Source organism: Eubalaena glacialis, chromosome 17 (genome assembly GCF_028564815.1).
Source record: "Eubalaena glacialis isolate mEubGla1 chromosome 17, mEubGla1.1.hap2.+ XY, whole genome shotgun sequence".
NCBI classification, from domain to species: domain Eukaryota; kingdom Metazoa; phylum Chordata; class Mammalia; order Artiodactyla; family Balaenidae; genus Eubalaena; species Eubalaena glacialis.
Window position 1 is genome coordinate 86,680,282 of NC_083732.1, and position 12,059 is coordinate 86,692,340.

General features: G+C 40.6%; 1 protein-coding gene across 8 annotated transcripts in view; it reads right to left on the reverse strand.

Moving 5' to 3' along the window:
• The window catches only part of PTK2 (protein tyrosine kinase 2), a 262,366-nt gene that overhangs the window by 219,779 nt on the left and 30,528 nt on the right, over positions 1 to 12,059 (reverse strand). The gene's annotated exons all lie outside the window — the stretch shown is intronic.

Below are 12,059 nucleotides of genomic sequence, written 5' to 3' on the forward strand. Positions count from 1 at the left end.
GCATGAGACGCTAAGGCTGCTGCTGCCGCCACCAAACAGCCTGTGGGCGAGCACAGGTCATTCTCCACACCGCCCCTCCCGGGAGCCTGTGCAGCCCGCCACGGCCAGGCTCCCGTTCCGGGGACAACTTCCCCGGGAGAGCGCACGGCGCGCCTCAGGCTGCTGCAACGTCACGCCGGCTTCTGCCTCCGCAGGCTCGCCCCGCCTCCTCCGTACCGCTCCCCCCCCCCCCCCGGCCTGACTGAGCCAGAGCCCCCGAATCAGCTGCTCCTTTAACCCCGTTCTGTCTGGGCGGGGAACAGACGCCCTCAGGGGACCTACATGCAGAGGCGGGTCCAAATCCAAAGCTGAACCCCGGGAGCTGTACGAACAAAGAAGAGAAAGGGAAATCTCTCCCAGCAGCCTCAGAAGCAGCGGATTAAAGCTCCACAAACAACTTGATGTGCCTGCATCTGTTGAATACCTGAATAGACAACGAATCATCCCAAATTTAGGAGATGGACTTTGGGAGCAGGATATATTAACTTTTCCCCTTTTCCTTTTTTTGTGAGTGTATATGTGTATGCTTCTGGGTGAGATTTTGTCTGTATAGCTTTGCTCTCACCGTTAGTCCTAGGGTTAGGTCCGTCCGTTTTTTTTTTTTTTTTTTTTTTGGCTTAAAAATTTTTTTTTTCCCTAATAAATGTTTTCTTAATAATTTTTTCCTTATTTTCTATTTTTAAAAAAATTTTTAATAAGTTTTTTCATATTTTTTATTTTAAAAAATTAAAAAATTTTTTTTCTTAATAAATTTTTTCTAAATAATTTTTTTCTTATTTTTAGTATAAAAAATTAATAAATCTATTTTTAAAAATTAAAAAAAATTTTTTTTTCTTAATAAATTTACTCTTAATAATTTTTTTCTTATTTTTTATTATAATTGCTTTATTTTATTTTATTTTATCCTCTTTTTTTCTTTCTTTCCTTTTTTTCTCCCTTTTATTCTGAGCCGTGTGGATGAAAGGCTCTTGGTGCTCCAGCCAGGCATCAGGGCTGTGCCTCTGAGGTGGGAGAGCCAACTTCAGGACACTGGTCCACAAGAGACCTCCCAGCTCCACGTAATACCAAACGGCAAAAATCTCTCACAGATCTCCATCTCAACATCAAGACCCAGCTTCACTCAACGACCAGCAAGCTACAGTGCTGGACACCCTATGCCAAACAACTAGCAAGAGAGGAACACAGCCCCATCCATTAACAGAGAGGCTGCCTAAAATCATAATAAGGCCACAGACACCCCAAAACACACCACCAGACGTGGACGAACCCACCAGAAAGACAACATCCAGCCTCATCCACCAGAACACAGGCACTAGTTCCCTCCACCAGGAAACCTACACAACCCACTGAACCAACCTTAGCCACTGGGGACAGATACCAAAAACAACGGGAACTACGAACCTGCAGCCTGTGAAAAGGAGACCCCAAACACAGTAAGATAAGCAAAATGAGAAGACAGAAAAACACACAGCAGATGAAGGAGCAGGGTCAAAACACACCAGACCTAACAAATGAAGAGGAAATAGGTAGTCTACCTGAAAAAGAATTCAGAATAATGATAGTAAGGATGATCCAAAGTCTTGGAAATAGAATAGACAAAATGCAAGAAACATTTAACAAGGACGTAGAAGAACTAAAGAGGAACCAAGAAACGATGACAAGCACAATAAATGAAATTAAAAATACTCTAGATGGGATCAATAGCAGAATAACTGAGGCAGAAGAACGGATAAGTGACCTGGAAGATAAAATGGTGGAAATAACTACTGCAGACCAGAATAAAGAAAAAAGAATGAAAAGAACTGAGGACAGTCTCAGAGACCTCTGGGACAACATTAAACGCACCAACATTCGAATTATAGGGGTCCCAGAAGAAGAAGAGAAAAAGAAAGGGACTGAGAAAATATTTGAAGAGATTATAGTTGAAAACTTCCCTAATATGGGAAAGGAAATAGTTAATCAAGTCCTGGAAGCACAGAGAGTCCCATACAGGATAAATCCAAGGAGAAACACACCAAGACACATATTAATCAAACTATCAAAAATTAAATATAAAGAAAACATATTAAAAGCAGCAAGGGAAAAACAACAGATAACACACAAGGGCATCCCCATAAGGTTAACAGCTGATCTTTCAGCAGAAACGCTGCAAGCCAGAAGGGAGTGGCAGGATATACTTAAAGTGATGAAGGAGAAAAACCTACAACCAAGATTACTCTACCCAGCAAGGATCTCATTCAGATTTGATGGAGAAATTAAAACCTTTACAGACAAGCAAAAGCTGAGAGAGTTCAGCACCACCAAACCAGCTTTACAACAAATGCTAAAGGAACTTCTCTAGGCAAGAAACACAAGAGAAGGAAAACACCTACAATAACAAACCCAAAACATTTAAGAAAATGGGAATAGGAACATACATATCGATAATTACCTTAAATGTAAATGGATTAAATGCTCCCACCAAAAGACACAGACTGGCTGAATGGATACAAAAACAAGACCCATATATATGCTGTCTACAAGAGACCCACTTCAGACCTAGAGACACATACAGACTGAAAGTGAGGGGATGGAAAAAGATATTCCATGCAAATGGAAATCAAAAGAAAGCTGGAGTAGCAATTCTCATATCAGACAAAATAGACTTTAAAATAAAGACAATTACAAGAGACAAAGACGGACACTATATAATGATCAAGGGATCGATCCAAGAGGAAGGTATAACAATTGTAAATATTTATGCACCCAACATAGGAGCACCTCAATACATAAGGCAAATACTAACAGCCATAAAAGGGGAAATCGACAGTAACACAATCATAGTAGGGGACTTTAACACCCCACTTTCACCAATGGACAGATCATCCAAAATGAAAATAAATAAGGAAACACAAGCTTTAAATGATACATTAAACAAGATGGACTTAATTGATATTTATAGGACATTCCACCCAAAAACAACAGAATACACATTTTTCTCAAGTGCTCATGGAACATTCTCCAGGATAGATCATATCTTGGGTCACAAATCAAGCCTTGGTAAATTTTAAAAAATTGAAATCGTATCAAGTGTCTTTTCCGACCACAACGCTATGAGACTAGATATCAATTACAGGAAAAGATCTGTAAAAAATACAAACACATGGAGGCTACACAATACACTACTTAATAACGAAGTGATCACTGAAGAAATCAAAGGGGAAATCAAAAAATACCTAGAAACAAATGACAATGGAGACACGACGATCCAAAACCTATGGGATGCAGCAAAAGCAGTTCTAAGAGGGAAGTTTATAGCAATACAAGCCTACATCAAGAAACAGGAAACATCTCGAATAAACAACCTAACCTTGCACCTAAAGCAATTAGAGAAAGAAGAACAAAAAAACCCCAAAGCTAGCAGAAGGAAAGAAATCATAAAGATCAGATCAGAAATAAATGAAAAAGAAATGAAGGAAACAATAGCAAAAATCAATGAAACTAAAAGCTGGTTCTTTGAGAAGATAAACAAAATTGATAAACCATTAGCCAGACTCATCAAGAGAAAAAAGGAGAAGACTCAAATTAATAGAATTAGAAATGAAAAAGGAGAAGTAACCACTGACACTGCAGAAATACAAACGATCATAAGAGATTACTACAAGCAACTCTATGCTAATAAAATGGACAACCTGGAAGAAATGGACAGATTCTTAGAAATGCACAACCTGCCGAGACTGAACCAGGAAGAAATAGAAAATATGAACAGACCAATCACAAGCACTGAAATTGAAACTGTGATTAAAAATCTTCCAACACACAAAAGCCCAGGACCAGATGGCTTCACAGGCGAATTCTATCAAACATTTAGAGAAGAGCTAACACCTATCCTTCTCAAACTCTTCCAAAATATTGCAGAGGGAGGAACACTCCCCAACTCATTCTACGAGGCCACCATCACCCTGATACCAAAACCAGGCAAAGATGTCACAAAGAAAGAAAACTACAGGCCAATATCACTGATGAACATAGATGCAAAAATCCTCAACAAAATACTAGCAAACAGAATCCAACAGCACATTAAAAGGATCATACACCATGATCAAGTGGGGTTTATTCCAGGAATGCAAGGATTCTTCAATATACGCAAATCAATCAACGTGATACATCATATTAACAAATTGAAGGAGAAAAACCATATGATCATCTCAATAGATGCAGAGAAAGCTTTCGACAAAATTCAACACCCATTTATGATAAAAGTCCTGCAGAAAGTAGGCATAGAGGGAACTTTCCTCAACATAATAAAGGCCGTATATGACAAACCCACAGCCAACATTGTCCTCAATGGTGAAAAACTGAAACAATTTCCACTAAGATCAGGAACAAGACAAGGTTGCCCACTCTCACCACTATTATTCAACATAGTTTTGGAAGTGTTAGCCACAGCAATCAGAGACGAAAAAGAAATAAAAGGAATCCAAATCGGAAAAGAAGAAGTAAAGCTGTCACTGTTTGCAGATGACATGATACTATACATAGAGAATCCAAAAGATGCTACCAGAAAACTACTAGAGCTAATCAATGAATTTGGTAAAGTAGCAGGATACAAAATTAATGCACAGAAATCTCTTGCATTCCTGTATACTAATGATGAAAAATCTGAAAGTGAAATTAAGAAAACACTCCCGTTTACCATTGCAACAAAAAGAATAAAATACCTAGGAATAAACCTACCTAAGGAGACAAAAGACCTGTATGCAGAAAATTATAGGACACTGATGAAAGAAATTAAAGATGATACAAATAGATGGAGAGATATACCATGTTCTTGGATTGGAAGAATAAACATTGTGAAAATGACTCTGCTACCCAAAGCAATCTACAGATTCAATGCAATCCCTATCAAACTACCACTGGCATTTTTCACAGAACTAGAACAAAAAATTTCACAATTTGTATGGAAACACAAAAGACCCCGAATAGCCAAAGCAATCTTGAGAACGAAAAATGGAGCTGGAGGAATCAGGCTCCCTGACTTCAGACTATATTACAAAGCTACAGTAATCAAGACAGTTTGGTACTGGCACAAAAACAGAAATATAGATCAATGGAACAGGACAGAAAGCCCAGAGATAAGCCCACGCACATATGGTCACCTTATCTTTGATAAAGGAGGCAAGCATATACAGTGGAGAAAAGACAGCCTCTTCAATAAGTGGTGCTGGGAAAATTGGACAGGTACATGTAAAAGTATGAAATTAGAACACTCCCTAACACCATACACAAAAATAAACTCAAAATGGATTAAAGACCTAAGTGTAAGGCCAGACACTATCAAACTCTTAGAGGAAAACATAGGCAGAACACTGTATGACATAAGTCACAGCAAGATCCTTTTTGACCCAGGTCCTAGAGAAATGGAAATAAAAACACAAATAAACAAATGGGACCTAATGAAACTTAAAAGCTTTTGCACAGCAAAGGAAACCATAAACAAGACCAAAAGACAACCCTCAGAATGGGAGAAAATATTTGCAAATGAAGCAACGGACAAAGGATTAATCTCCAAGATTTACAAGCAGCTCATGCAGCTCAATAACAAAAAAACAAACAACCCAATCCAAAAATGGGCAGAAGACCTAAAGAGACATTTCTCCAAAGAAGAGATACAGATTGCCAACAGACACATGAAAGAATGCTCAACATCATTAATCATTAGAGAAATGCAAATCAAAACTACAATGAGGTATCATCTCACACCGGTCAGAATGGCCATCATCAAAAAATCTAGAAACAATAAATGCTGGAGAGGGTGTGGAGAAAAGGGAACACTCTTGCACTGTTGGTGGGAATGTAAACTGATACAGCCACTATGGAGAACAGTATGGAGGTTCCTTAAAAAACTAAAAATAGAACTACCATATGACCCAGCAATCCCACTACTGGGCATATACCCTGAGAAAACCATAATTCAGAAAGAGTCATGTACCAAAATATTCATTGCAGCTCTGTTTACAATAGCCAGGACATGGAAGCAACCTAGATGTCCATCATCGGATCAATGGATAAAGAAGATGTGGCACATATATACAATGGAATATTACTCAGCCATAAAAAGAAATGAAATGGAGGTGTTTGTAATGAGGTGGATGGAGTTAGAGTCTGTCATACAGAGTGAAGTAAGTCAGAAAGAGAAAAACAAATACAGTATGCTAACACATATATATGGAATCTAAGGGAAAAAAAAAAAAAAAAAAAGAGGTCATGAAGAACCTAGTGGCAAGATGGGAATAAAGACACAGACCTACTAGAGAATGGACTTGAGGATATGGGGAGGGGGAGGGGTGAGATGTGACAGGGTGAGAGAGTGTCATGGACATATATACACTACCAAATGTAAAATAGATAACTAGTGGGAAGCAGCCGCATAGCACAGGGAGATCAGCTCGGTGCTTTGTGACCACCTAGAGGGGTGGGATAGGGAGGGTGGGAGGGAGGGAGATGCAAGAGGGAAGAGATATGGCAACATATGTATATGTGTAACTGATTCACTTTGTTGTAAAGCAGAAGCTAGCACACCATTGTAAAGCAATTATACTTCAATAAAGATGTTTAAAAAAAAAAAAAAAAACAACTTTTACTTATGCTAATTACATGACATCTGTAATATACAATTGTATTATACGAAGACGAGCCACATTATAAAGCCTTTAGAGGTCATGAATAAATAAGCATACAAAAATCAGCCAAGGACTTCAAGGTAGTGTCTATGCTAAAATCTATTTCACTTAAACTTCCATGATACCTCATCCAGAAAAATAAAATTTAATCCATCTTGAAAGAAAAGCTGAGCTCAAGTGTGTGCAATATCTGTATGTATATACACAGAAGTCACCTATCTTTTTTTCTTTTTAAGTTTGGTGTATGATTTCCATACAGAAGAACCTCCAGTTCAGTGAGTTCTGACAAACATACTCAGTTGTATGGCCGTGGAAGATATGGCCTCTTTCCATCACCCCAAGAAGTGCTCTCATGCCCTTCTGTACACAGGTCTCTCCCACCCTCAGCCCTAGGCAACCACTCACCTAATTTCTATTCTCAGAGCTCTGCCTTTACCAAAATGTTGTATAAATGGAATCACAGTTATATTAGCGTTTTGTGTTTTCACTTGGTAGAATGCTTTGGCGACTCACCCATTTTGCTGCCTATGTCAGTAGTTAATTCCTTCCTATTGCTGAACAGGATTCCACCGTAGGGGCAGACCACAACCTGCTGCTCATCCATTTACCAGCTGTTGGGCATTTGAGTTGTTTTCCATTTTAAGTGATTATGAATAAAGCTGCTATAAACATTCATATACATGGACATAAATTTTCATTTCCCTTGGATAAATACCTCCAAGTAGGATTACTGGATTGTATGATAAGTATATATTCAACTTTATAAGAAACTGCCAAATTGTTTTCCAAAGTGGTTATAACACTTTGCATTCCCACCAGCAAAGCAAGAGTTCTAACTGCTTCACATCTTTGTCACTGGGCACTGTCACCTTGTGTTGTCTTGTTTTGTTTTAATGCTAGCCATTCTAATAGGATTGCAATGGTATCTCAATGTGGTTGTCATCTGCATTTCCCCAATGATTAATGATGCTGAGCATCTTTCTGTGTGCTTATTCTTATCCATATGAAAGGGATGAAATGCCTAATCAAACCTTTTGGCCATTTTTTCAATTGAAATTTTTACTGAGACATCTTTTTTTTTTTAACTGAAGTATAGTTGCTGTACAATATTACATAAGTTACAGGTTACAATATAGTGATTCACAATTTTTTTAAAGTTTATTTATTTATTTTATTTTTGGCTGTGTTGGGTCTTTATTGCTGCGCATGGGCTTTCTCTAGTTGCGGCGAGCAGGGGCTACTCTTCATTGCAGTGCGCGGGCTTCTCTTGCTGTGGAGCATGGGCTCTAGGCACGCGGGCTTCAGTAGTTGTGGCTCACGGGCTCTAGAGCCCTAGACTCAGTAGTTGTGGCTCACGGGCTTAGTTGCTCCGCCGCATGTGGGATCTTCCCGGACCAGGGCTCAAACCCGTGTCCCCTGCATTCGCAGGCGGATTCTTAACCACTGCGCCACCAGGGAAGCGCTGATTCACAATTTTTAAAGGTTATACTCCATTTACAGTTATTATAAAGCATTGGCTATATTCCCCATGTTGTACAATATATCCTCGTAGCTTATTTTATTAATAGTTTGTACCTCTTACTCCCCTACCCCTATACTGCCCCTCCCCAATCCCTCTCCCCAGTGGTAATCACTAGTTTGTTCTCTATATCAGTGAGGCTTTTTTGTTGTTGTTATATTCACTAGTTTGTTGTATTTTTTCAGGTTCCACATATAAGTGATAACATACAGTATTTGTCTTTCTTTGTCTGACTTATTTCACTTAGCATAATGCCCTCCAAGTCCATTCACGTTGCTGCAAGTGGCAAATTTTTGTTCTTTTTAATGAGACATCTATCCTTTTTAACATACAGTTAATCAAAGAAGAAATGCTGAAAAGTTTGCATATTTTGATGAGCCACTTAGAATTCATGAGTAGACAAAAATCTAAAATGCTTCCCTACCATCCCAATTCCCAACGCCCTACTCGCCACCCCCCCAAAATATATCTCTGATATGCCAAAACAGGTAGAAAGAAAAAAAATCCCCTCCTCTCCTTACTCTGAATGTAAAAACCACAGGAAAAGTTGTCTCCCTACTTCTAGGGACAGGAATGGACCGATTTCCCTATTTTCACAAGTATTTGCTGAAACCACATTCTTTCCTCAGTATGAGCCAGGGACACCTGATTGGCAACTACCTGCAGAGCTCTGCAGATACAGTGGTAACGCAAGTCAGCATGCGCGACACATACACGCTGAATACACGCATCGTGGTCGACACGTGGCTGACAGCACAGAAAGGAAGCACAGCACTGAGGGAAGGTCCGCGGGCAGTTCAGCAGGCAGCACGACTCTCCTCGCTATGAAACCATGACCCACATGCAGGAGCACAAGGGCTAAGACTTACTGCAAAGGAACCTGAAAACTTGATAACCACCATATGAAACCTTGGGCAAGTTTCTTAACATCTCTAAGTCCCGTTTTTCATCTACAAAATGTGAATAGTAAATGCTACCTTCCTGAATTACTATAAAAAATTAAATAATATTCTAACTCACACACGACTGACACATAAATGGCAGCTATTATGACTATTACATTCACCCAAAGCTCCTGAATCACAATGTGAGTCTGGAAAGATAAAGATGCGCTCTTCACAGAGCTGTGCGTATGAAACTGGAGGCTCACACAGCAGGTAACGTGCACACACGGGACGCACTGAACTAAACGCAGGTGCAGGGTCCCGACCACACGTGAAAACTACCAGGTGTTTACATAAGAGGTGCCCTGGAGCTGGCAAGCATGAAAGCCTCTGTGGACCTTATTTCTTACGATTTTGCCTCAGCATTTCAAATGCAGTGACACGTCTTTGCAAAAGGATCTAATCTAATCACCCTTGGTGTCACATGACCTCGTCATGAACGGCTTACTTTCCTCCAGGATGCTATAGCTATGCCATACAAATGAGACTGGTGCTTACACACCTCAGTGACATTTTCCACCCCCTCTGCTTGCCACATTCCCAGTGCAGCCAAATGTGGAACAGTTTCTGGAACAGCTTCTTAAGTGCCCTGTTCTTGCCTGACAACCGGAGCGGAGCTTCAGCACAGTCCGGCGCCAATGATTGGTTTGGACAGCCAGATGCCAATTTGATTAAGTTTTTGTGACAGGTGCTCTATAAGAATTTTTCTCCATGAATCAATACATGAAATCAACAGTTTAAGATTATCACTTGGATTCAAGTGTCCTGATATCTCCTATGTTCAGGTTTTAGGACAACGTTAAAAATTTACATCAGACGTTTAACAATCTGAATCACATTTTCCATGTAAACCTGTTTAAGTCTCTTAAGGGTAGAGTCTGTAACTCAGTTAATATGTACAGTCTCTGTACAATCTAGGTCCATCTCTGTGTTTATTCTTGCGCTTTCTCTACCTGCAATGCCCTTCCCCAGCTACAGCCAGCCCTTCTTATCTTTCCCTGCAGGCTCCCCCAGGAAGACAGTCTTCCCCTCCCTCTGAACTTCCCACCATACTTTTCTCCGTCAGCATTTCTACCTTGTCTCCCTGCTCCTGCACCATCTGCCCTATGTTCTTCAACCCGGGCACCGTTCCCAGCAGGCAGGAGGAACATCTGTCCAGATGAGGCAGGGAAAGGGCAGGTGTGCCCGGGGGTGAGACAGAATTAAAATACTTGACCAGCCTTACTTACAGAGCTAGTAGAGAAGGTGAGAACTCTTAGCCAGACTTAAGAATATTAAGCAAACAGGAAAAAATGTGGCCACTAGAAGTCCAAGAAAGCAGGAAAACAAAAAGTTGAACAAAAAAGGAAATGTAATCACACCACCTTAACTGGCTCAACAGTGAGCAATGTTTACAAAGTCAAGAAAAATTAAAAACTAAAATATGGGTCTAAACAAAAATTGTGATTTAACTATATAGCGAAGTTGAAAATGTAACTTTTTCTAAAATTGATGCATCAGTGACTCCTGACTAGTACAGAAACATAGTTAGGAAACACGGATGCAAACGCTAAAAGAAACGGCTAAGGCGGAGGATTCCAGGGGCCTCCAGGAGGGGGGGGAACGAGATGCTTAAAAGATGTCTTTATTCACAAAATGGGGGTCTTCAGAGGGTCTCAAGGCAGCCTTCCTTCTGTCTACCACCTTCCCACAAACCATTAACCCTGAAAATGATCTCCATACATATTTCAGCAACTCCGCTCCTCCAAAACTTTGCTTTGCTTTCTTAGGGTTGCGGTTGTAAACTCCTCCATCCCAAGTCCCTGCCTTCTAGCCCAACACCCCAAAACACAGCAAGAACCAAGAGCCAGCTCCGGCAAAGCAGCTTCGGGAGCAGAGCCATTCTGCAGGGGCTCAGGCGGGCCAGGGGCTTAAGATGGGGCACTCAGGTAGAGCCAGGGGCCTGGACCTCAGCATCACAGCTCTGGACTCACTCTGGGGGAGGCCAGAATTACTCATGTGGTCTGACCGTTTGTCTGGAGCTGGGGGAAACAATTACAGGAACACTGGTTAGAAGGTTATTTTCCTAGGCTTATATATTTTCAAATACAGGGGGAAAAAAAAAAAGAGCCAACGCAGAATCAGTAGATTATGTCCTGGTGCTAAAAGCTCCACTGAGCTGGGGAAGAGGCTCTTGGTTCATCAGGAGCTGGCCTGTCATCTCACCACCCTCCCGTCAGGCTTTTCTTCCACTGCGTATTATATCAAGAAGATTTTTGAGTAACTTCTACTAAATATTGTCCCCTCATGTAACCGTCTTGCGCTGTACCAAGATGAGATATTTTTAAGCACTAATGCTGCTGAAAAGCTACACTTGATATTCTGTCTCTTGTTTGGATCTACTAAGAGAACTTATTTTGTGTCAAGCATTAAATATTCCTTCATTCAGCATTTAGCAAAAACCACCTACGGGTCAAGCAGAAAAGATGCAGAGGTGAAATAAAATCTTTTTTATTTCGAAGACTCTAGGAAACAGACTTTCACCCAAATAAATGTTACAGTTACAGGAAGAAACATATAATCTGGACTGGGAGGAGGGAATGAAACAAGGTTGTCACCTCACGACCTGCGACATAATCACACCCGGCACAGCCATGCAGAAGAGGCTCCTCTTGCAGCCAATAAAGAGCAGGGGGAATTGGAAAAACAGGAGTAAGACTTCCGGGCCTTGCTAGGAAATTGAAACTGCATGACATAATTTCCCTTCCCTAATACCTAGCCTCTGTAGAAACACAAGTGGCTTGGGAAGAAAGAGAACAAAGGAGGAAAGTGAGCTGACCTTCAGAAGGAAATGGAAAAACAACCAGGGCCCCGCCACTTGGACATCCAAGACAAGGACACTGGCCAAAGTGAAAT